The sequence below is a fragment of the Armigeres subalbatus genome, chromosome 2, assembly GCF_024139115.2.
Source record: "Armigeres subalbatus isolate Guangzhou_Male chromosome 2, GZ_Asu_2, whole genome shotgun sequence".
Taxonomy (NCBI): domain Eukaryota; kingdom Metazoa; phylum Arthropoda; class Insecta; order Diptera; family Culicidae; genus Armigeres; species Armigeres subalbatus.
Window position 1 is genome coordinate 211,213,863 of NC_085140.1, and position 27,068 is coordinate 211,240,930.

General features: G+C 40.5%; 1 protein-coding gene across 2 annotated transcripts in view; it reads right to left on the bottom strand.

Annotated features, from left to right (window-relative positions):
* The window catches only part of LOC134211577 (semaphorin-1A), a 283,656-nt gene that overhangs the window by 161,563 nt on the left and 95,025 nt on the right, over positions 1 to 27,068 (bottom strand). For both annotated transcript variants that reach the window (XM_062688580.1, XM_062688578.1), the window contains exon 2: positions 16,179 to 16,247. The gene's annotated coding sequence lies outside the window, so the exon portion shown is untranslated. The remainder of the gene's footprint in view (positions 1 to 16,178; positions 16,248 to 27,068) is intronic.

Genomic DNA, 27,068 nt, shown 5'->3' on the forward strand with positions numbered 1-27,068 from the left:
CAGAATCTGTCTGCACTCTTCGTCGAACATATCGTTCCGTCGACTTCGTCCCTCATACTCGATGGTGTTCTTCGCTGCGTCGTTAATGGCTTCTTTAACTGTATTCCAGCAGTCCTCAAGAAGGTGGTATGCCCCGTTAGGCATGAGCACGTTAGGCATAATGGACGTTAGGCATAAAACATCCCAAAGAACAGCCCATGACATGAAGAAGGCAGAATTATGCCAAACATCCAGAATGCCTAACATACATTATGCCTAACGTCCATTATGCCTATCGCACTTATGCCTATCGTACTTATGCCTAACGTCGCGGACCTTCAAGAAGGGCCTCATCGAGCTCACCCTCTTCCTCGAGATGCTGTGCATATGCAATGGCGACATCAGGTTGCTTCAGTCAATCTAGATCGTAGCGCGGCGGCCGTCGAACATTGTTGATGACGGATAGTTTTGGGCGCAGCTTAACCATCACCAGTGGTCATAGTCGATGTTAGCGCCACGATATGTCCTGAAGTTGAAAATGTCGGAGAACTGCCGCCCAGCAATCAGAACGTGGTCGTTTTGTGATTCTGTCTACAGTTACGATCTCCAGGTGTAACGATACGGAAGGCTATGTTGGATGTAGGTGCTGCGAATGGCCATATTCTTGGAGGCGGCGAAATCAATTACTCGTAGGCCGTTTTCGTTCGTCAGTTTTCCAATAGTCAGTCTAAACTCCTCCTCGTGGCAAACCTGAGCGTTCAAATCTCTTATGATGATTTTGACGTCGTGGTTTGATCAGCTATCATACTCACGTTCCAGCTGAGCGTAGAATGCGTCCCAATCTTCATCACTGCTTACGGAGTGTGGACTATGGACGTTGATTATGCTAAAGTTGAAGAACCGACCGTTGATCCTCAACCTGCAAATTCTCTCATTGCCGCAGTTCTGATAGATGATATGATTACGTATAAACGATCGCACCATTGATTCCTTCCAATACAAAATTTTAGGATTTCAATACAATGGTTGTATTAAAATCTTTAGAACTGTATCAAAATCTGCCATCTGCCGGTTGGGTGTACAAATAATAACATTTTGAAAAATTTACAACAAATGCCTCACCACAGTTGTTTTTTTTTCAACAACAATTATTTATACTCCTTACATCTTAACAAATATTCTCAAAATCAGAAATCTTTTAAAAAAATATCAAATTAATCACAATTAAAAAAAAAAACAATCGAATTTGAGATAAAAATGACTTCATTAAGACTACAAAAGTCAGATAAATAAATAAAAATACAAATAATATTCTATTCATATTCTACTGCCCCCCACTAAACAGCTACGTCATTGGATGTAAAACATTCTAGCTCAAAGGTGTCCCGACTCTCGACTGCGTCAGGCAAAGAAGCGTGAATAAAATTCTTTTCCTTTATTTTCTGGAAAACATGAAAGAAAAAGTAATTAGAAGAACGCTCACTGACAATGCGCGTGTAGAAAATTCTCCATGCATACATCGGCAAGATCAGGCCCAGTTAAGACGATCATCTCCGATCGTCGCTAATTCGTCCGTCTGCCCGTTCCGAAAAAGTCATGGGAAATGCACGATTTTCCAAAGTTGTAAAACAGCGTGGGAAGTTCGTACAATTCGGAAATCCTATCATCTCATGGTTCGTTGTCTGGTTACGATCAACGCCAAGGTGGATCCGTATTGATCAATTTCCTAAATTCCTCTTCAAGGTCTCTAAACTGTTTTACGATGTGAGAGATTGTTTTATATTATGCATGACAAGCACAGCTGGGAGTAGTTTCGGAAGAGAAGCTAACTGGCACAAATATGCAAAAATAGTGGACTGTTTTATGGGTGCTATTAATGCCGCAAATTTATCACTCGAAATTCTCACTTCTTCTGATTCGCCAACCTTAACCTAATAACCTTCAGGATGACTCAGCGTCAGGGACAAAACGTAACCGTAGTTAACCTACAAAAAAGAATAGGACCAATTCATTGCACACTTCACATTCATAATTCGAAAAGCCACCGAATAAAGAGGTTCAACCGCAATTTACTTACCACTTTTGCAAATTGAAGTCAAATTAGAAGCTCGACGTACGGAAAATTTCCACTCTATCTAGCGTTGCCAAACTCATACCAAGGGGATCGTCGCGTGATGGTCCCATTTTTTTTACTGCCATCAAACACATCCCTTGTGTATGGTTCCGGACTGCCATCAGGCCCGTAGTCTAACTCTTAGTCACCTACATGCGACTGAATATAATTATGTTATTAGTTTTACACAAAAACGCTGCCCATTTTTTTGCATGCAATTTGCCACACCGTTGGAACTTGTCGCCAGGCGTTCAGGGGCCACTCAATTATTGTTCTCTTCGCTTCGCTTGAACTTGGTAAAGTTGTGGGTCGGTGCTTTAGAAGAGGTGTAAACAAGCGCGATCCTTGCTACGTGATATAAGAAAAGCCCATATTTGCCATTCTGATCTGGTATCGATGAAGTACAAGCTTGATGTATTGACGTAATCCATTAATCATGCCTTTGATCTCTGGTCACGTAGCCTTAGAGCGGAAATGTCGGTTCAGTTTGATGGCAGCTAGGCGCGTTCACCTTAATGTGTGGCCTTTGGCTTTTTTCGCGGCTTTATTTAGGGAATACCAAGCAGGATAACAATTTATTGCGTGACGGGCCTTTTCCAAGGGCAGATGTTATGTTATGTATGCATTATATGCGTGGGTCTACGCTCAAATAGCTAGCAATTGATAAATAAAAGTATGTAATATTGTACTTTTATTGGTTAGGTTAGCTTAGGTTAGTAGGAGAGCAACAACACTACAACAGCGACAATCCTGAGGAAAATGATGATGAGTAAAAACTTTCCATACTAAAAGCATTAAGATCTTCACAACCCTTTGCTTCTTATTACATCCCAAATGGTAGCATGCTAAAATAACCGTTTGTTTGAGCAACTGCATATGTTACATTTTTGGCTATGATGAGTCCATCAATACTTATTCTGGCAAAAAATACAAAAATATATACGCACTTCGAATGGCAATTATAAAGAACTGCTTGCAGTTTTTGAACTTAAAGTACACCAAGGTGTTGAGTTTTGCCTAAAACTATTGATCTTTACCAAAGTAGTCGAAAAATTCGGTGCCAATTTGTTGAAAATAGTTTTCTATTATCTGTAAAATGGATATATGCAGTTTTCCAAACAAATGGTTCAACCAAATGCGTGACGTCAAATCCTTCTAAACAGAATATTGCTTTAACCCTGACTATGAAGGTTGTCCATAAATGAATGCTCATTTCAATTGTAAACAATATCTTATTTTGGACCAATATTAAAACTGCGACACCTCCAAACATCCACAGTACCCCCTATCCAAAATATGGAGTTCATATCGTTGAACGGTTCTAGCCAGACCGGGGCTAAGTGATGGAGCAAGGGCTATATGGAACCAACGATTAGAGCTAACAATAGCTATTGCGCACATTTCCATAAATTAATGAAGCTTTAAAATCGTTTAAGGCGCCCATAAGAATTTAAATTGGAGTGATTCCGCGACACTCGGGGGTTTATACTAGAACCAGCAAAATCTTGAGGATAAATTGAACCGCAATTTTGTGTTCGGCGAGTGGCTAACACTGCGTCAAACTGAGCCGAGATGCCGGATTGACGTCGCCGTGTGATCAGTTCAATGTCAGTAGTAAAGGTAATAAAACGAAACTAGTACCAAAAAATAATAATAGCCAGTTGGTGGCCGTGCTGGTTGCGATCGCGCTGTGATTGAAGAGCAAACGAAGACGAGGAAAAAAAACTAGATCAGTCGATCGCGCACCCTCGCATTTGCATAGCATCATTGAGTCTATTTTTTCCATTTCTGCGGTTATCGTTTGAAGTCCAACCGAGAGGGCCAATTCATCAAATAAGTTCAAATGGACTGGGCTAGTTCCAAATCAGCCAGTGAGGAAGCTTAATCAATTATTCCGATACACCGAAACGCGATCGTGCTCATTTGAAGGTTCATGGACTTATGGCTAACCTCACGGATGGATGTGAAAAATGGTAGTCTTAGGTTGCAGCTACAGAACTGATTGTGATAGACAGTTCCATTGGCACCCGCTGTATTCATTTGAATTGATTGTAGGGAAACGGAAACGAAGCAGCAGGGGTGCGGATATTGAACGAGATTCAGGGCCAAGTTGATCTTTATCTGAGGTACCCTACTCGCTCTTTTGGGCGACGTTCAGTAGTTCTAGCACACTTTAAATTTATGACAATGACTATATTTGATGTTATATTGTATATATTGGCTTCGAGGTGATCCATAAATGCATCCAACGACCGCTGATGGTAGGCGATATAGGCTGAGGCAAATAATGACAATGGATCGAGTTGGTATAGAGACATCTATCTGAATGGCTTTGAGTAAGGGTCTACTGCCTTTGCGAAGCTAATGGAAAATTGCACAACTGCCGGATGGGTTGCGATATGTTACGAAACAAACAACCCGAAATGACCCTCTTTCCAAATGCTGGGGCGTCACAAGCTTCGGTAACATAAATATAACGGAGCATATTTATAACGAAGTTGCCCAGAGTTACGCCATTACTCCGAGAGCAATAATTAAGGCCACCTACCGGATCGATGCAATTTCTTCGCTGATGTGCTGATTCCAATGTCATTCATTACATTAAAAGCTTTTACTCGATCACACCGGAGGCATCAATTTGGCTATCCGTGTGCCATAGATTCACCGTCTGGCAAAGCTCCCCGTAGCACCGTGCGATTCAAATCGTAAATTTCAGCACACCGTTTGTCGGAATACACCTATGAGTCATCACTTTGTCTGTCGTCGCCGGTTGGCGGTTTTTAAATCAATCGCTTTGCTTTCATTTTACATCGTAAATGCCACAACCCATACGAAAGACAACGGACAATGCTCTTTCTGGTTGCGCAAAACTCAGCGGAATTATTAACATAAAAAATGAAATGCGATTGATCCACTTAGCTGGCTCAAATGTGATTCTTCTACATAATTTGATTTCAATAGGTTTCGTGTTCCGTTTCAATTAATAGCAAATTTTGACCTGTAGAGCAAACATAAATTCGATAATAGTTTTTCCTTATTTCTTCGATGAGCGGTAAAGTGTTAAATGAACCGTTTGTTTGAGAAACTGCATATGTAACATTTTTGGCCAAAATGAGATTTTTATATATTCTGAATCCTTGTCCAAAAATACGTACTCTGGCAAAAAATACGAAAAAAAAAATTTTTGTTCAGGAATGTATGAAAATTTTTTCGTTTGTTTGAGAAACTACATATGTCCACGTACTTTGAAGAGCAATTGTGGAGTACTGCATACATTTTTTGCACTGAAAGTACCCCAGGGTGTTGAGTTTTGCCAAAAACTATTGATCTGTATCGAAGAAATCGAAAGATTCGGTGCAAGTTTGTTCAAAAACAGTTTTTTGTTGTTTTCTCGAAATAGTGTAAAATGGACTTATGCAGTTTCTCAAACAAATGATTCAAATATGGTAAACACCACAATTGCTGGCTACCAAAGAAATCAATTTCTCCAGCGATATTACTACTTTTCAGAGCCATTCCATAATCCGATGTAAAGACAAAAAAGAGCCATCCGTCTTGCACGTGGGCGCCTGGGAAATGTGCCACAGGCACTGGCGCTGGCTGTCTGCTGCACTTCAGGAAAGGGTTAGGTTAGTTCCTCGAGAGAGTTATTACTGCAGCATAAATGGCAAAATTTAAAGCAAACACACCAGAAGGGTCTCCTCCGGCGGCACCACCATACGGCCCAGCAAAACAACGATGGATGACGGAGGGAAACTCTTTTGTCGACGGTTTTGCTCCATGGTACCTATCCACTAACGAAATCCATCAGAAGTATACATATTGCCTAGGGCTGAACGCGAATAAAGTTTCCCTCGAAGCTATGTTTATTTGTTTTCTTTGTTTAGTGCTCCACTATTTTGGTAACTACTTTTTCCTCAATTTACGAATTTATATGTTCCTTCGCTGGGTGGCTAAAATCGTGTTTTTAGCGCGTTTATTTAATGATATTTTATTATGAGATTTAGCGTAATGGCGTCTTCGAGACATTTTATCAGTAAGTCGATGTGCTTCGTTGGAGGTATGCAGCCTTATGATACAGCCACTTTACAACATGCAAGGTATATGCATTCGCGAGAGTTGTAGAAAAAGTTCTCATGAAAAAGTTTATCCAAGACACCAAGTTTATAATTTCAATACTTTAGGAGATTTATTGCTTTTAAAGCCAACAAGGTTTGAACATGTTCGTCCTATAGGCTTATGTACAAGAATATGGAGACGCATGGTGAATTGGCTCATCAACTCCTTATTGTGATGAAAGATTGGTTTCTGCTTTTCATAGAAGGAAATGGTTTTTGATGAAACATTCCTTAAATTCTCTTACAGATGTATGTATTTATTTAGAGTGCATTACTTGTACTTTGTTATGCGTATGAGATTGACTGTCACAATTTGTCCGTTGGCAAGTTGCAGTTAAATCAAGTATCATTAAAAATCCAATATAACTGTTATAATTTTTTTGTTTCTCAAGTTTTTAAGTCGCAATAGCCACCAAACGGCGTATTTTAATATTATATTAAACTTTCTAGAACATGCAAAAAAATGTAGAAAAGAAAATGATAAAGATATGATAAAATTCCATTTTTTAGGGGTTTTCAGCATAAAACGTAAAAAATCTCCAAAAGTAACGGAATAAGAACTTCGACAAAGTTTTGCAAGAGAGCTTTTGCTACATCTTTTATGAAGAATCAAACCTCATATGTTGTGAAGTTGAAAAAATATTTTTTGCAATTCCTGATCATAATACCTGGTTTACAGTTGTCATTTGGGTGATAAAACGGCCTACTTTTCCATACCAACCGAATGGGTGCTTTAATGACCATTATGCAACTCAAATGGGTTGCATAATATTCATTATAGCACTCATTTGGGTCCTATAATGAAAAACCTACATTGGGACAGTAGTTACATGACTACATTTAGCTGAATTAGTTTGGATGAGTGTTTAAATAGTGTACTCTAAGCGTCTCGTAATAAATGAAATAGTTTGTTGGACAAAACATCACAATTTTCCAAAGGCAATTGCATCCATCGCTTCATAGCTTTTCAAGCTATGCAATTTGGCACGATAAGATGGGATCTTATTGTTCTCTGCCGCAACATAATTTATTGGCATGAATGATCATGTGGAGTAAATTCGATTGTACAATTTTGGTATAGATTTATCATATTCAAGCCCATTTTTCGTCATTGCAAAAAATAGCGTGTGCAACTCGTTGCAAAACTCGATTTTTTCAGCACTCGTAGTATTTATCCAACTCGGCAAGCCTCGTTGGATAAACGTACAACTCGTGCTGAAAAATCATCTTTTTGCAACTAGTTGCACAAACTACTATTTTGCAATTCCTGATCATAATACCTGGTTTACAGTTGTCATTTGAGTGATAAAACGGCCTACTTTTCCATACCAACAGAATGGATGCTTTAATGACCATTATGCAACTCAAATGGGTTGCATAATATTCATTATAGCACTCATTTGGGTGCTATAATGAAAAACCTACATTGGGACAGTAGTTACATGACTACATTTAGCTGAATTGGTTTGGGTAAGTGTTTAAATAGTGTACTCTAAGTGTCTCGTAATAAATGAAATGGTTTGTTGGACATAACATCACAATTTTCCAAAGGCAATTGCATCCATCGCTTCATAGCTTTTCAAGCTATGCAATTTGGCACGATAAGATGGAATCTTATTGTTCTCTGCCGCAACATAATTTATTGGCATGAATGATCATGTGGAGTAAATTCGATTGAACAATTTTGGTATAGATTTATCATATTAAAGCCCATTTTTCGTCATTGCAAAAAATAGCGTGTGCAACTCGTTGCAAAACTCGATTTTTTCAGCACTCGTAGTATTTATCCAACTCGGCAAGCCTCGTTGGATAAACGTACAACTCGTGCTGAAAAAATCATCTTTTTGCAACTAGTTGCACAAACTACTATTTTTCAATTTTTCTTTCTTTCAGAAAGCGTTTTAATTTACTAAAAAAAATGTCTCGAAGACGCCATTATGCAAAATTGCATAAAAAAGGTAAACTTAAAAAGGGTAAAGCTAAAAACACGATTTTAGCAGCTGTGCAATGGCGTTCTCCGAATGCTGAATTTCTACTTTGGCCATTATAAATATTTGATAAAAAGTCGTCGAAGTGCGATTAATGAAATAATCGGTGAGAAATAAAAACTCATCAACTTCATTAAATAACGTTCTGGAAGCTCATAAAAGTTCTGAAGTTTCTATTCTTTTCCCTTCTAATTGACATTTTTGAACAAAATATTGCCCCCCTTCTAATCGACAAATCGATTTGGACAATCGAGGAGAGACAAAATGTGGAAAAAAAAGCGCTGTATGAGTAAACGTAATTAGGTTGGATGTCGTCGAGCGATTTTCCATGAACCCACGTTGATGTTCGGAGATCATGGACTGTACTGCTGGGTATAACAAGCCGTGCAGAAAACTCTCAAAAACTTGGCGAAACAGTTTAAGGTTGATAGGGATACGGCAGGGATTTCCGTCCATCGTCGTACGGGTTGAAGCCAACGAAAGCAACGTCCATTTGCTAGAACTCCACTATATCAGAACGTTTCTACCAAACTTACGAATTGGTATGGATGAGTTTGGCAAAAAAAGTATCTATTTTATTGGTTTTCGAGGCTATGACGAAAAGACGAAAATGCCTGCTTCAACCCTAATTTGTTATGCCCAAAATCGGGAATTATTGTTTTTTTTTCAAAAACCAAGATTTTCAAAAAATCCAAATCAATGTTCAACACTTTTACAAGTAAATTGGTTTAAATGTTTGTCTGACTTTGATTTTGGTTTATTTTGAGAGTTTCGACTATTTATTTCTGCTTTTTTGTATTTTAAGTAAGCAAGTCAGGCCACAAAAAAAAACATTTTTTTATTGTTGTGACATTTTTTTCTCCTGGTTTTTTACATATGAAATACCTATTGGTATTGATGAAATTTTCCGAATTCCATTTTAACATTAGATCCACACCGACATCACGGGATGCACAGTGCAAGTGTTTATGTTCTGTTAGGATTTTCAAAGATTATACTGCATATGTGTGAATTATAGACATCCGGAAAATCGCAGATCTGTTTCTTTTCGACTATTACAGAATTCTCATCGTGAACCTACGCCAAGAAAACGTAAAAAACGAAACGAGCAACTGTCGTCAGATTGGTAGCGCATCAGAAATAGATAACTGCGGTTAGTTTTACCAGATGTACTCTTTTAAGAGTACATGTACTCTTTTTGAGGCAGAAAAATGACGTACTCTTCTTTTTCGGTGAAAAAGGTTATGTGTACTTTTTTTTAAACATTTTTAGTACATACCGATTATTTTCAAACTTAACATTGCAAAGTGAATCCATTTTCTTTAGTTTGTACAAATTGTAAATATATGATAGTTTAATTGGGTTTTATTCTATGAACAGTTCTTCAACTCCTTCACTTATATCTGATAGAGAAAAATGGCTTTTATAATTCACTAAAACGGTTGACACAACTCGCTATTTTGACACAGAAACTGTCACTGTTAATTTTGTTTTTTTTTTATACAAATTTAGCGATACAATTTTATTCTACAATTCAGTACTACAGAAGATCGTGATCGTCATAAAACCGAAAGCATAGAGCCTTTCTGATATTTCCGAGAATACGATGCTATTTTTGTAATCAGAGTTAAATTCTCAAATATTTTCATAAAAGCAGAAACTACGATAGCATAAAACCGAAATTTGATGTAGAAATTATGCAAAATAACGGAATGAGAAATTTGCAACAATATTGTCTCCGACAAAAACAAAGCTTTGTCGTTGGTTCTCTTTTGTCGCTTGTTTCGCATGCGCATCTATCCAAAAATTGATTCCCTGGTCATATTCCTTTAATCCAATAGACATGCCCTGTCGCGAAATAAATATTTTTTTAGATTTTTGTAGCATGCCTTTCATCCTTCGCGTTTCTATAGATTTTGAAAAGGACGACACTACCCATAATTCCATTACCCATAATGCCATTGCCCCGAAGGCCACTACTCCGAACGCCACTATCCCGAATGCCATTACCCCTAATGGGACTCTATCCCGAATGAGCCAGTACCTCGAATTAGTCATTATTTCAAGTTCATACTTAATTTGAATTTAAAATTACGTATACGAGAAAGGCAAAAACAGATAGCAAATACAAGCACAGAGAACAGACGTTGAAGCTGTACTTGTTATATTGTGATAACTATTTAGTGTTCATTTTGAAATAACGTGCGCTAGTGTCGTTTTTTCACTACTCAAACTTTTGATACGTATTCAACTATATCCATTGCTTTTCCTGGATATCTACATACATCGTAAGATAGTTTGGGATATTCTGGGCTACAAATTCTACAGTTACTAAACAATAAGTTGCTATATGCATGTGATTGGAGCTTTGAGTGTCGGAAAACCCAAGTAACTATTAGCACTATATTTCGATTTTCCGGCAAAATATATTAAGGGCACTCCTGACGGAATCCAAGTTCCAAAGTGCTCGCTTTTTCGGAGGCACATCACTCTATTCAGAGGCGGCGCACAACTGTCATTTTTGTTGATTTAGCTTTGCAGCGTCGCAGCATGCGTGAAATAATAAAAATGACAGTTGTGCGTTGCTTCCGTATCGGATGGTGTGCCCCCAAAAACGCGAGCTCTTTTAATCTCGGATTCCGTCAGGAGTAACCTTAAAGAGCCAATATGACGCATGTTTGCACTGTGACAGCGCTACACAGTATAAAAATGTTACAGCATATATGATGTAACAACAAGGCTCCGTTCGATTCGACTCATTATTCCATCACTTTTTAAAATTACAGGTTGTCATTAGCATGAAGCTTGCATTCAATATTGCACACAAGAAAATGTTGGATTTAAAATTAGAGGCTAATGAACACAAAAATATGGGTTCAAATATTTCTATAGCTTGTAAGTTTAAGAATTTTTAACTGTGTATAGTCGCGATATACGGCTTTTTTGAAAGCTTACGGTTACGTGGGAAATCTACTAATGTGGTTGTAGATCGCAAGTTCTGGACTCAACGACGATTTGGATGACCCAGGATATCCCAAAGGATATAGCTTAATGCAGTCAAACCTTCATGAGTCGATATTGAAGGTACCAACGACTCGTGGAAATATCGAGATGTGGAATGGAAATTCCTTGGAAAGCTCTTTTAAGGGACCATCCATCACAGTAGCCCAGACAATATGGCATAATTTGTTTGCATGAGTCGATACCGAGTCATAGAACATCGAACATTTCCACGCATCTAGTGACAAAAAAAGCAAGAATCGTTGCTGAAGATCGCAAGTTCTGAACTCAAGGACGGTTTGGATGACCCAGGATATTTCAAAACCATCTGACCATGCCTCCAAATCTTCAGGAATATGTTATGGACATGGTTGAATACACATCCAAGCTTTGAGCGTCGAAAAAAGCTAGTTTCGTTGCTGTAGATCGCAAGTTCTGAACTCATGGACGGTTCGGATGACCCAGAATATCCCAAAACCATCTGACCATATCTCTTGATCTTCAGGAATATGTTATGGACATGATTGAATACTTATCCACGCATATAGTGACAAAAAAGCTAGAGTCGTTGCTGTAGATCGCAAGTTATGAACTTAAGGACGGTTTGGATGACCCAGGATATCCCAAAATCATCTGACCATGCCTCCAAATATTCAGGAATATGTTATGGACATGGTGGAATACATATTCAAGCTTTGAGCGAGGAAAAATGCTAGTGTCGTAGCTGTAGATCACAAGTTCTAAACTCAAGGACGGTTTAGATAACCTAGGATGTCCCAAAAATATCATACCATATCTCTCTATCTTCTGGAATATGTTATGGACATGGTTGAATACATATCCAAGCTTGGAGTGTCGAAAAATGCTAGTGTCGTATCTGTAGATCACAAGTTCTAAACTCAAGGACGGTTTGGATGATCCAGGATATCCCAAAACCATCTGACCATTGCTCTTGATCGTCAGGAATATGTTATGGACATGGTTGAATACATATCCAAGCTTATAGTGACGAAAAAAGCTAGTGTCGTTGCTGTAGATCGCAAGTTCTGAACTCAAGGACGGTTTGGATGACCCAGGATATTTCAAATCCATCTGACCATACCTCCATATCTTCAGGAATATGTTATGGACATGGTTGAATACATATCCAAGCTTGGAGTGACGAAAAAAGCTAGCATGGTAACTGTAGATCGCAAGTTCTGGACTCAAGGACAGTTTGGATGATCTAGCACATCCCAAACAAATATGTTTTAACTTGTTTTGTAATTTCTTCAATATATCTATCAAATTTACGGGCCCAAGTCACATTTTTAGTTCTATTTATTGAACGGCTACTCAGTCTTACAATTTTCACAACGAGTTTATTATTTACCCGACGTTTCGACACGGGAATTGTGTCTTTTTCAAGGGGAAAATATTTCTGTTGTTTGTCAGTAAAGTAACATTTTTAGTTTTATAACGGTCTTCAAAACCATAATTTACTCTTCATGACTTCCATAAAACCGGCAAAAAACTAAAATGTTTCTGGGGGGTAATACCAGTTAGAAAAATTTGGGACTGAAAGGGTTAAAGCAGGCATCATCTCCTCTGTTCGGCTTATTCCGGGCAGACGCGTTCTTTTTAGAAAAAAGGCATTATCTCCTCTGTGTGCCTTATACCGGGCATCATTTCTTCTATTGGCCTTACACCTTACACATCATTTCCACTATTCGCCAAACGCGATCGTATAAAGAAGGCATCATCTCCCTTATTCCGGGCAAACGCTTTCTATTGAAAAAAGGTATCAACACCTCTGTGCGTCTTATACCGGGCAAACGCGTTCAAATCAAGAAGGCATTATCTCCTTGCTTTATACCGGGCAAACACGTTCATTTAAAGGAGGCATTATTTCCTCTATTTGCGTTATGATGGGCAAACGCATTCTATTGAAAGAAGACATTATCTCCTCCATTACTCAATTTCGAAGGGTAGTATTATTACAGCTAATAATGGAAAAGAATCTTTAATGCTTTTCCTCTAACTTTTTATTATCCTTAGCAAAGATTGTCATTTTGCGATTAACAATAATAATGGAATACTATAGATTCGAAATGTTTTCGGGGTAATGGCCTTTCGGGGTAGTGTTCCATTCAGGATAATGAGGGTAGTGGAGGGGGGGTGGGGCAATCAGAGTGATGGGGTGAAACCATTGAAAGAAGCAGATATTTAAACATCGTGTGACATCTCTCATTAAAAATGAAAAATTGCAGTACTCTCAAATGTGAAAGAAATATATATACCATTTTGACTCAAATCCCGACCATGACTCATATTAAAAAACATTGGCATTTTAGCTTCATAGAATTCAAAATTCCATCGGTTTTCCGTACGGATGATGAAGATTACAATCAAATTCAACATCCATCCCATAAAAAGAACCACGCGAATAATCATGTCATTCAAATCGAGGTGCACTTCGGAATAGGAGTAGTACATGATAGGAAGAGGTTCAAGAGAAGACAATGTGAGCCACCCACCGCGAGTTGGCATCGGTGGTGACGAAATCGAGGTGGTAGAAGAATTTGTGTACTTGGGCTGGTGACTGCCGAAAATGATACCAGCAGAGAAATTCGGAGACGAATAGTGGCTAGAAATCGTACATACTTTGGACTCCGCAAGACGCTCCGATCGAATAGAGTTCGCCGCCGTACCAAACTGACAATCTACAAAACGCTCATTAGACCGGAAGTCCTCTACGAACACGAGACCTGGACGATGCTCGTGGAGGACCAACGCGCACTCGGAGTTTTGGAAAGGAAAGTGCTGCGTACCATCTATGGTGGGGTGCAGATGGCGGACGGTACGTGGAGGAGGCGAATGAACCACGAGTTGCATCAGCTGTTGGGAGAACCATCCATCGTTCACACCGCGAAAATCGGACGACTTCGGTGGGCCGGGCACGTAGCCAGAATGTCGGACAATAACCCGGTGAAAATTGTTCTCGACAACGATCCGACGGGCACAAGAAGGCGAGGTGCGCAGCGGGCAAGGTGGATCGATCAGGTGGAAGATGACTTGCGCACCCTGCGTAGACTGCGTGGCTGGCGACGTGTAGCCATGGACCGAGCCGAATGGAGAAGACTCTTATATACCGCACAGGCCACTTCGGCCTTAGTCTGAATAAATAATAAAATAATTCGGAATAGGAGTCATGTTGGGAATTTGAGTCAAAACGATACAATATCAAACTTGAATTGCAAATTAAAAAAAAAACAAGGGTCGTACTCTTTTGTACTCTATTTTCACTTTTTGTAAATGTACTCTTTTTAGTCAAACCGAATCCTGCGATCAACAAACCGAAGCAGTGCTATTAACTGCGTGAACTAGACGGATATCTTCTGGTGTATTTTGGAAGTCAAAATTTTCCAGATCTTTGCTATGGAATCAACAGTTGCCATGGAATTTAAAACTCCAGTTCGAAGACCTCCCATGAATCATTAGGCATCATTTTGAATTTTTACTCTATATCTCTACTATTTTATTTCTCTCTGCTATTTTTTGCCCACAACATTTTGAAAGTGGCGTACTTTCTTTAACACACTTCTACTTTTACGTAAACGCCACTGAGTGCTCTTACGGTTTTTCGACAAAAAGTTACGAATGTATTAAAAGAATCCGTAAAGGTCTAGTCTAGCGGTAAGATGCGCGGCTATAAAGCAAGATCATGCTGAGGGTGGCTGGGTTCGATTCCCGGTGCCGGTCTAGGAAATTTTCGCGTTGGAAATTCTCTCGACTTCTCTGGGTATAAAAGTATCATCATAGCACATCATGACATACGAATGCAAAAATGGTATCTTGGCTTAGAAACCTTGCGGTTAATAACTGTGGAAGTGCTAAATGAACACTAAACTGCGAGGCGGCAATGTCCCAGTGGGAGATGTAATGCCAATAAGGAGAAGAAGAAAGTTGAAAAACTAAATAAAAACATGGGTTAGTATGTACACAAAAAAAAGTAATGGAAATGTACGGAGTAATGGAGGTGTACGAGAAAGGCAAAACATAAATTAACAAAATATTTCTTGTTGTATATTTGTTTAATCTCAGAATGAGATTTAATAAGGGTTGCTGATTGACATTGGCTAACTATCAATGTGGCTGAACATTCACGAGTCTCTCCTTATTTTCAATTTCAATCCCGTTCTTTTTCTACTTGAATCGCTTTGAAGAAATTATGGCGCGGGCGCTTGAATCAAAATTCAAATGAACAATCGCTCACTTTGAGCAATTATTGATTGTTCATCCTTGCGAAGGATAAACAATTGAACAAGATAAGGAGATGCTGATACTGTCGTATTTCAAGACATCCGTACTAATTATTAGAATAGAAGTTGCATAGGTCATATCACTTTCCATAGTGAATCCCGATCTAGTCTTCTGATTTCCCCACCCAACTAACATAACTTCCTTTCCTTAGTAATTGTGGAGATGCGGAAGAATTCTCGGTCACTAATATATAGCAATAATAATCACACACTAACATTCCTTTCTTTTCCCAACTGACTGATCGTTATTTTGCATTATCTCTTCAGCAAATTTCGGTTTTATGCTAGGTATGATAGTTTCTGCTATGATTACAAAATTAGCATCGAATTCCCGGAAATATCACCTCCTTTTCGAGGAAAGGCGACCAGATTTTCAGAAAATGGGACACTATAATTGAACCCAGATTACAGCCAATATTTGCACCAATCATTATTCTTACAACATGAATTGGATGACAAGTTTATTTCCTTATGCAACCATATGCCTTATTTCTCTTTCTTTACTCGATTAGTTGAGTCAAGTACGAGACACTGAAGATGCCCTTACTATTGAGGTTGAACTACGTATCTGTGTAGATACAATGTGGTGGAATGTCGTGAAAGAGCGCTAACTAATTGTATGGCAAGGGATGGGATACACAAGGTCTAAAAATAATTTTGTAATCAGTTTATGACTTACCACTCAAGCTAGATGTTCAGCAATTTTGATGATTTGATTCATATCGTAACAATTTGGTTACTTTATTATCTGAAATTGAGAACAAACAAAAAAAGAATGTTAAACATATTAAACAGATTTCTGTTGAAAATGTATGCTACGATGTTCACTTCACTTAACAATGCTATCTATTTTCTGTATATCTATTTATCAAATCTTGTATATAAATTTGTGTGATTTGAACTTTTATGACTGAAGAGAGCATCGAACCCACAGCCCGCAGTACGTTGCAAAAGAGTGCCTGTCAACGCCAAACAGATGGTTTCGAGGCCCATATTCGGTTGTGAATTTTAGTTATTTAAATTTAGTTTGCATGTCGGTTGGCGGCGTAGAAGCGACAATTTGTAAGTCGGTTGGTGAAGTAGAAGCGATAAAGTGTTCAGCAAAATTTTGTTCGAGTCTTTGTATCTGAAATTTCTGTGATTCAGTATTAATCACACATAATCATAGAAGTAAAAAAGCTTTTAAACGTGAATTTTGAGATGTTTGTACAACTCTCATTTAATGAAAAATAAAATAAAATAGGTTTATCATTTGAGTGTACATATACACTTACGAATGCTTCCACAAGTGAACACGGTGCGAGTTTTATCACCACATACCCCAGCGAGTCACTATATCTTGCATGCCATACAATATTGTAGCATTACACGCATCACAGAGCACAACGGGCAGTCGTTGACCACAGCGAAGTACCCAAACCGTAACATTCGCATGTCCTACCAGCACAGAAGCTACAAAAGTCGTTGGACTCCAACTTTCCTACTGCGTTTGGGTGTTATGAATGGCCAACGGCCAGCCAGGCATAAGCCCATGACCGCCTTCTTGTCTTTTGTTGTGTAGTCTCCAGTACGGACCACGCATTTAATGCTAATCAGCTCACGAAAAAGGTGAAAACTATTTAGCCGAAGAAATGAAATCAAAAACACAAAGCTGGCTGCTATTCATGCATATCGCATCGAATCACGTCGTTGTTGTTGGACCGTGGTGGCGCCGCAAAATATAGAGAATGCAGTCCATCCTGGAGGTGTACTGAGGGCTTAACCTATAGGTGTTTTGTTTATACCGAACCAACGTTGAATGGCGTGTCGGCTGTGGCCGCAGCTCAATGTGTGACGGCGATGGAATCGCATCGCCGCATTCCACTATAAATAGCTATAAATGATGCTTTGAAGCGTGTCGGATGCGGCAGCTACCGCAATGAAAACTGATCAATAGCCCTTCTATCGATAAGTATAGCGCATTGATTTGGTTGCTGCTGACCACGTTGCCTCTCTATTGTTGTTAGCCGACATATCGGCACACCGATGATGGGAAGCCGAAGATTAATCTTCGTTCTTTTCATCTGCCTTGGAACATGACTAAAATAAGCACTATCACTCACTAAACGATCCAATTCTGAACTTTGTTACACTTAGTATGTATGTGACGGCGACGGACGATAAATTTCTCGCATTCCTGCAGTGGACCAGATTGACGTAAATTAGTCTATTATAAAGTGATTATACTTCGCTCAGACGACCCTCCTGAGGCGCGAGAAATTTGAACACAGATATATTAAGCAGCGGTCTGGCTTGTAAATATGTAAATACATATGTAACTCCAGGTTGTGCATTACGAAATGATTCAAGCTAGCTCTGCAGCGCAGTCCGTCGTCATTTCCACCTCTAAATCATATACGTTTTGACATGCTCGTTGGTCTCTTGGAAACCGACGTCTTTCGCACCTCATTTTGGTGCAGTCCAAACACATTAGATACGGCTTTGCAGAATGTGACCCGTTGACATTTGCCCGGAGGTGCCGCAGCAGCAACAAGCCGAAGAGAACTCGCGGATGACGATATTGCATAACGAGTCGATGGCCCGTTTTGATTGATGCCGCGCGCATCTTCGCAATTTTGAGGCCAACAACACGGCAGTCAAGCTTGAAATCACTTGCGCTGCGCGCTTTGTGGGTCGTGTAATTTCGTTAACAAATTCCAATCAATCTAATAACCGTGATGGAACAAGAAGGTCGACGCCCCGCCGCCACGCCATGCAATGGAGCAGATGAATGAAGTTGTATCGCACTTTGATGGTGTCGTCGATAGTGTCCGTCGTCCGCTGCGTCGTGCAGTGTCGGTCATAGAGATGGGAGATGATTCAATTTGTCCCACCGAAGTTTGCTTCATGGGTGTAGTGAATGTGAAGCTTAGATCTAAACCTGTCACATGTAAGATTTCTTCCGAAACTTTACGAACGAAAATTTGTTTGATCAAATTTCATAAATATTTTTCCAGATATTACTCTGAGTTCAAACGCTGGGTGCCAAATTTGAAAACAATTTTGTATAAGGCTTAACGAATAAGTTGTTATATTAATTTTGTTTAAAATTTTACAATTCGAAAATATTTACAGATTGAAAAAGGTGTTGAAATTTATACAAAAAATTATGTACATAAAGGGAATGCCAAAAAGCGCGTGAATTAAAACGATATTATCGTCTGTATGTATGCAATTATGTCACTATTTATATGCTTTAGTGGCATAATGCTATGGAAATTGCATACATTTGGGGCGACCTTATTGGAAAAGATTATTGTAATTTTTGGCGCCTTTATTTTTAACGCGCTGATTAGTATTTTTTTTCTGTGTTTGTAAAAAACTAGATAATTGTATAAGAATTATATTTTTATGTCAGGATGGTTTTGTGGAAAATGATAATGTATGCGCTTATATCATAAGTATAACATAAGTTTAACAAACTAATATAATCATAAGTTAAATCTATAGATTTTGGCTAGCAAAAATGTGTTGATTTTAAATAGTGTAGGTTACACCATATGTGGTGCGTTATATTGCGAAAAAATCAGGGTGGTCTAAAACCGACCCCTCTACTTGTTCAAAGCAAGCGCCTACTTCGATAGAGACAGCATCTTGCAATGGAGTGATTTAAATTCTTTTACAAGTAGGTATTAATTTTGTATGTCAAAAGAATATCAAACATAAAATTAACTAGATTAGGTAGAAAGTATTCTGTTCTGACTCCAAACAGCAATAATAATAGAAATTATGCGCAATTGCGTGCAAACATAGATCGGTTTCGGACTATCTAGAAAAAAATTGGTTTCGGACCACCATTTTTGAGAATGTCTAAAGCGCAGATTTTCCTTTTTCTCTGTATTTTATAACTTCAAACAGCCACACAAAATAAAACGCTGAAAAATGTACAAATAATAATAAATTCTCTCTACGAAATAGACTACGAAACTTAATCAAAAAATCATTTTTCCGCACCATTATAAACTCTGCCATTTGGAAGCCATCTCCCTATATATTTTTTTCAGAACTATTATGCAATCTGGATATTTCAATGCGTAATTATTTTAATTTTCGAAGGGTAAGTGAAAGGACTTCTGACATCCATGGAAGAAATATTTGCGATCGTATTCATCGCCACCGTGGTGAGCGCGACTGTGGCTAGCCAAAAAATCGTTGCCAACACCATTTGTTTTACATTTTTCTCTGCCTATGATGACGTCTCTCAGTCAGAAAGACAAAGCAGAAATATGTTGGCAAACTCAAAGTTGAAGCTAATAATCCACTGGATGAAAAAATCAGAAAAAAAATGTATTCGCGATACTCATGTGTGCATTTGTAGTTCTCGACCTATAAAATCGACTGGTTGCTGGCGTTTGTTGTTTGATTGGAAAAATTCCGAGATTATTTGGTCACAAAGTATGAAAGGGATCATCGCTCTAAGTCACTTGCATGTTTGCATAATTGCATGTTCAGATGAGTTCAAATACTAAGTTATTACGATAATCTCAGATATTATGATATTTCAATGGCCCTATGAGTGTTTTTCAAGCAAAAATGAGTATACCAAGGAAACGATAGGTACGGATTTTGAAAACTGTTCAGCAGCATATAAGCATAAAAGCATATGGAGACGCATGGTGCATGGTTATACAAATTTCATCAAATTCGTTTTATTAACTAAATATTAAATGAACAAGTATACAAGCATTTGTATTGAACTTGTATTATGGGACACCTGAACCTAATTGCATGTTGAGAAGTACATCTTGCTCAACATGTTGAATACTGCGATCAAGAAATTATTAGAGTTATGATTTTAAACAAAAGGTTCCCGGGAGTCGGCTGTTTTATCCACCTCATCTAGCTTCCTGTAGTTTTCTAATTTGTTATGTTTCTAGTGATCCTTATTTTTTGCTGGAACAGCTGGAGTACAGATGCAGTTTAAAAAAGTCAGAGTACAGATCCAGTCAGAATAATTTCGATTTACCAAATTCAATATGAGTAAAATTTACCGATTCAGAGGAGCTCCATAACCAAAATCAACCCAGCATGTCCCTGCAAGCCCCTAAAGCCCTTGCGTATTATGCGCAGTCCAAATTAGTTTGTTGCAGATGTTCAAGGATCTCCAAACTGTTCTGGAGTTCAGATCATTTGGTCTAGCAAGTCAACTAGACCGTATATCCAACCGGAATCAACCCAGCAAGTCCATTCAAATCCCTAGAGCCCTTGCATAGTATGTGCAGACCAAATTAGTTTGATGCAGATGTTCTAGGTTCTCCAGATTGTTCTCGAATCTAGATCAATTGGTCTACATGATAAATTGGGCTCTCCAATAGCCTTGCGAGCAAAGGCGTAGGATTGCCAATCCGGAGATGGCGAGTTCGATTCTCGGTCCGGTCTAGGATGTTTTCGAGTTGGAAGCTTTCTCGACTCCCTGGGCATAGTGTATCCATTGTACTTGCCACACAAGATACATACTCATGCAATGGAGGGCATAGAAAGCTTTCAACTAATAACTGAGGAAATGCTAGTTGAAGTTGAAAAGTTGAAAAGCAGGCCAAGTTCCAGTAGGAATGTAGAGCCATTGAAGAAGAAGAAGACATAGTAAATTATGCCTGATATCCAATCAGAATCCGTCCGCAGACTGCGTGGTTGGTTACATGCAGCCATGGACCGAACTGAATGGAGAAGTCTTTTATGCACTGCATAGGCCACTCCAGCCTTAGTCTGGAAATATAAAAAAACTACTACGGCAGGGAGTATGGACATTTTTAGTTGATTCCGATTGGATACCAGGCGTAGTTGACCTGCTAGAGCAAATGATCTAAGCTCCAGAATAATTTGGAGAAGCTAGAACAGCGTATCTCAACCTTTTTCTTGAGAGGTACCCCTTCGCACTTTTGAATTAATTGAGGTACCCCCTATTTTTAAGTGCAACTCATAAGATAACGGAAACTAACGGCTGAAATTTTCATTATTCAGAGTTCTGCTGGAAGAGAGGCTTCCTAGCCTCTTGAAAGGCGGCTTTTGAACCATTTAAAAGGAGGCATCTTGAAATGACGCCTCTAACTCTCTGGGACGTAGACTTCCAAGCCCCTAGAAGGGTGAATTCCAAGCCCCTTGAATAGAGACTTCCGCACATCTCGAAAGAAGGTATCCGGGCCTCTTGAAAGGAGGCTTCCGGGCCTCTTGAAAGGAGACTTCCGCACATCTCGAAAGAAGGTATCCGGGCCTCTTGAAAGGAGGCTTCCGGGCCTCTTGAAAGGAGGTTTCCGGGCCTCTTGAAAGGAGGCTTCCGGGCCTCTTGAAAGGAGGTTTCCGGGCCTCTTGAAAGGAGGCTTCCGGGCCTCTGGAAAGGAGGCTTCCGGGCCTCTTGAAAGGAGGCTTTTGGGCCTCTTGAAAGGAGGTTTCCGGGCCTCTTGAAAGGAGGCTTCCGGGCCTCTTGAAAGGAGGCTTCCGGGCCTCTTGAAAGGAGGCTTCCGGGCCTCTTGAAAGGAGGCTTCTGGCCTCTTGAAAGGAGGCTCCCTGGCCCCTTGAAAGGAGACCTCCAGGCCTCTAGAAATGATGCTTCCGGGCTTCTTAAAAGGAGGCTGCCGGGCCTCTTGCAAGGAGGCTTCGGGGCCTCGTGAAAGGAGGCTTTCCTGGCCTAATGAAAGGAGGCTTCCTGGCCTCTTGAAAGGAGGCTTCCTGGCCTCTTGAAAGGAGGCCTGGCCTAATGAAAGGAGGCTTCGGGCCTCTTGAAAGGAGGCTTCCTGGGCCTCTTGAAAGGAGGCTTCTGGGCCTCTTGAAAGGAGGCTTCCGGGCCTCTTGAAAGGAGGCTTCTGGCCTCTTGAAAGGAGGCTTCGGGACTCTTGAAAGGAGGCCTGGGCCTCTTGAAAGGAGGCTTCCGGGCCTCTTGAAAGGAGGCTTCTGGGCCTCTTGAAAGGAGGCTTCTGGCCTCTTGAAAGGAGGCTTCCGGGCCTCTTGAAAGGAGGCTTCTGGGCCTCTTGAAAGGAGGCTTCGGGCCTCTTGAAAGGAGGCTTCGGGCCTCTTGAAAGGAGGCCTGGGCCTCTTGAAAGGAGGCTTCCTGGCCTCTGAAAGGAGGCTCTGCCTCTTGAAAGGAGGCCTGGCCTCTTGAAAGGAGGCTTCCTGGGCCTCTTGAAAGGAGGCTTCTGGCCTCTTGAAAGGAGGCCTGGGCCTCTTGAAAGGAGGCTTCTGGCCTTGAAAGGAGGCTCTGGGCCTCTTGAAAGGAGGCTCTGGGCCTCTTGAAAGGAGGCCTGGCCTCTTGAAAGGAGGCTTCCGGGCCTCTTGAAAGGAGGCTTCCGGCCTCTTGAAAGGAGGCCTGGCCTCTTGAAAGGAGGCTTCTGGCCTCTTGAAAGGAGGCCTGGGCCTCTTGAAAGGAGGCTTCTGAGCCTCTTGAAAGGAGGCTTCTGAGCCTCTTGAAAGGAGGCTTCTGAGCCTCTTGAAAGGAGGCTTCCTGAGCCTCTTGAAAGGAGGCTTCCGAGCCTCTTGAAAGGAGGCTTCCGAGCCTCTTGAAAGGAGGCCTGAGCCTCTTGAAAGGAGGCTTCCGAGCCTCTTGAAAGGAGGCTTCTGAGCCTCTTGAAAGGAGGCTCTGAGCCTCTTGAAAGGAGGCTTCCGAGCCTCTTGAAAGGAGGCTTGAGCCTCTTGAAAGGAGGCTTCTGGAGCCTCTTGAAAGGAGGCTTGAGCTCTCTTGAAAGGAGGCTTCCTGAGCCTCTTGAAAGGAGGCTCTGAGCCTCTTGGAAAGGAGGCTTCTGAGCCTCTTGAAAGGAGGCTTCTGAGCTCTTGAAAGGAGGCTTCTGAGCCTCTTGAAAGGAGGCTGGAGCCTCTTGAAAGGAGGCTTCTGAGCCTCTTGAAAGGAGGCCTGAGCCTCTTGAAAGGAGGCTTGAGCTCTTGAAAGGAGGCTCTGAGCCTCTTGAAAAGGAGGCTTCTGAGCCTCTTGAAAGGAGGCTTCTGAGCCTCTTGAAAGGAGGCTTCTGAGCCTCTTGAAAGGAGGCTTCTGAGCCTCTTGAAAGGAGGCTCTGAGCCTCTTGAAAGGAGGCTTCCGAGCCTCTTGAAAGGAGGCTTCTGAGCCTCTTGAAAGGAGGCTTCTGAGCCTCTTGAAAGGAGGCTTGAGCCTCTTGAAAGGAGGCTTCCGAGCCTCTTGAAAATAGGCTTCCGAGCCTCTTGAAAGAAGGCTCTTGAGCCTCTTGAAAGGAGGCTTCCGAGCCTCTTGAAAGGAGGCTTCCGAGCCTCTTGAAAGGAGGCTTCCGAGCCTCTTGAAAGGAGGCTTCCGAGCCTCTTGAAAGGAGGCTTCCGAGCCTCTTGAAAGGAGGCTTCCGAGCCTCTTGAAAGGAGGCTTCCGAGCCTCTTGAAAGGAGGCTTCCGAGCCTCTTGAAAGGAGGCTTCCAAGCATCTTGAAAGGAGGCTTCCAAGCATCTTGAAAGGAGGCTTACAAGTATCTCAAAAGAACGCTTCCGGGCCTCTTGAAATTGAGACTTCCGTGCCTCTTGGAAAGAAGCTTCCAGGCCTCTTAAATGGAGGCTCCCGTGCCTCTTGAAAGGAGGCTTCCGTGCCGCTTAAAAGGAGGCTTCCGTGCCGCTTGAAAGGAGGCTTCCGTGCCTTTTGAAAGGAGGTGTTCGGGTCTCTTGAAAGGAGACTTCCCGGGTTTTTTTTTTAATAAAGTTTCCGAACCTTTTGAAAAAGGCTTCCGGGCCTCTTGAAAGGGGACTTCCGGGCCTCTTGGATGGAGGCTTCTGGACCTTTAGTAAGAAGGATTCCGGGCTTCTTAAAATGGGGCTTTCGGGCCTCTTGGAAGGGAGCTTCCGTGCCTCTTGAAAGAAGGCCTCTGAACATCTTGAAAGCAGGTTTCCGAACCTTTTTAAAGGAGGCTTCCGATCCTCTTGAAAAGAGTATTCCGAGGTGCTTAAAAGGAGTCTTTCGAGAAGCGTAGAAACTAGAAAAGCGTAGAAAACGAAGCAACTGAGCTTTTTGAAAAAAAAAACTTCATTTCTCTCAAATTTATCCTTCCGAACGTGTAGACTCTAAATTGTAGTTCAGAAGCATATTCTAAATATTATCATTCAACAGAAGATTACACAGAAGATTTTTAAAATTTGTTCATTCGTCGTCCTCTCTTTTTGGTCTTTTGTGCCACAGCCCTCCATCCACTGTGCTGGTTGTAGAGGGCAGGACTCAATAGTCTCTCAGTTACTGATCGCCATCCATATTATGTACAAGAAAAAAATCTGAAATTTAAAATTTATGCATATATCAAAACCTTATCAATAAGTTTTGATTAAAATTGTAATATATCAGCCATTATGTATGTATTTTTGTCCTAGGTACCCCCTGGGCCCGGCGAAGACGAGCTCGGTGGTCTAGTGGCTTCCGCTTCTGCCTTATAAGCAGGAGGTCGTGGGTTCAATTCCAGGCTTGTCCCTTTCCTACTTTGTATTTCTATCTTGGTTCTTTCTTTGTTTCACGTTATACCAAAACGATTCCTACTGTTATAACCTTCCACTCAATCCCAAAACCTCCCGTGGCTCCTATGAGAGGTCGTAGAGTTCTCTGCAACTTTCTTAAGTAGGTGCAGAGCCTAAAATATTCATCTTCATGAAGCAACTTCGGTCCGAATTTTGACAAACATCGCATGAATATTCAAAACATAGAATGACATAGTCAGACGACTACTCCACCAACTCATTCATTCGACTGTCACTGAGTGTGTTTACTATGTGCAGAAAAAAACATTATTAGCATTGTTGAAAGTGCCTCGCGGATGAAAATCAGATTCAGTCCTGTGTGATAAATCACTTTACTCATTTGAAACGTGTTCAGATTTCAGATAATTTATCAGTTTGTAAAATGTGCATAAATATTCAATGACTAATATTCAACTGAATACTGACTGCCCAAAGCCGACTATAAATGTGTCTGGAGTCAACTGACAATTGAAGAAAGGTGGACTTCACCAAAAAATTTCGATTATTTTACACTCTGAGTAGGTAACCAACAAACCATCCTTCCCCTTCCTCAGCATTCGCAAGGACGTGGCTAGGACAGATCTCGACTATTGGAGAGTACATTGCTTCCATCTAAGAGTTAGTGATTAGTCCCAAATCAATATCTTTGGTAACGGTTGAAAGTGATGCTACTCTCATACAATAGTCTTGGCTTGTACCACCTACGAATTTGTGCAGCAGTTCGCACAATGCAAATGCTAATGCTAGGTACCCCCTGGGCCCGGCGAAGGTACCCCCAGGGTACATGTACCCCAGGTTGAGAACCGCTGAACTAAAACATCTGCATCAAACTAATTTGGACTGCACATAATACGCAAAAGCTGTTGAGGCTTGCAGGAACATGCTGGGTTGATTTCCGTTAGGAAGTTTTTCTGAATCGGCAAATTTTACTCATATTGAATTAGATAAATCGAAATTTTTCTACAATATAAAAGACTGCAACTGTACTCTAGCTGTTCTATCAAAAAATGAGGATCCAACCAAATGATTCCATACAAATGCATGCACACTTGTTCATTTAGTTAATAAAACTGATGTGATTTGCATAAAAAGTTTAGCCACAACATGAATCATCGCACAAGTGTACCATGCGTCTCCATATGCTTCTATGCTTATATGCTGTTGAACAGTTTTCAAAATCCGTACCTATCGTTCCCCTGGGAGGCCCATTTTGCCTGAAGAACACTCATCGGGACATTCAGGGCTACGTGTGCGGTTTGTTAACGTTATCCCTGATTGTTGTTGCGTGTGTGATCAGAAAATGGAATCAATATCCCACAAAACTCACTCAATGAGACTGAGTGGCCCATATAACGCGTGGTGATTTTTTATCATTTGTTGGGTGAATGTGTACATTGCCCATTATCCCAGCAAGTAAATTTGTGATGTGAGTTGTTGTTTACTTCTCTGCCTCTCCGGGAATGTGAGGTTAATTTTAAAGCAGGAAGAAAATTAAAAAAATTAAATTCTAAAAAACAAACCGTCATCCAGTGCTGTCGAATATTTACAACCCTGCTAACACCTCTTCTTTGTTTCAACAAACCTACAATTCTGTCTAAAAGACCAATGCTTCTGACTACACATATGTAAAATAATCATTTATAAAAACACGTGCGTGAAAACTGGAAATGATGATGATGATGATGATGTCTGTAATATTCATATTTACATTTAAGCATTTTTAGCAGCTCTGTAGTCGAGCTTTTTATGCTCCGCGCAGATCGGCGACTCTTGCAGTGGACATCGAGCACGAGGTAACTTTATTAATGCTCGCCACCTTTGACATTAATTACCCGACCATGGCGTTAGATTCAATCAACGCCAACGTTGTTGTCGGGTGTATTGCCACGACGCACCAAACGCGGAGGTAATTGTCAATTGGGCATAGATACACACCATTGGCGTCGCCGTTGTTTGTGGAACAGTCAGCGGGAGATGGCGAAAGTGGTACCATTTGGTGGCTGTGGGTGAAGCGTACGAAAAAGTGTGTCGAATGAAAATTTCACTTTCGGATATTAAGGCGAGTCACCAACATGCATACGAAGCGCCAC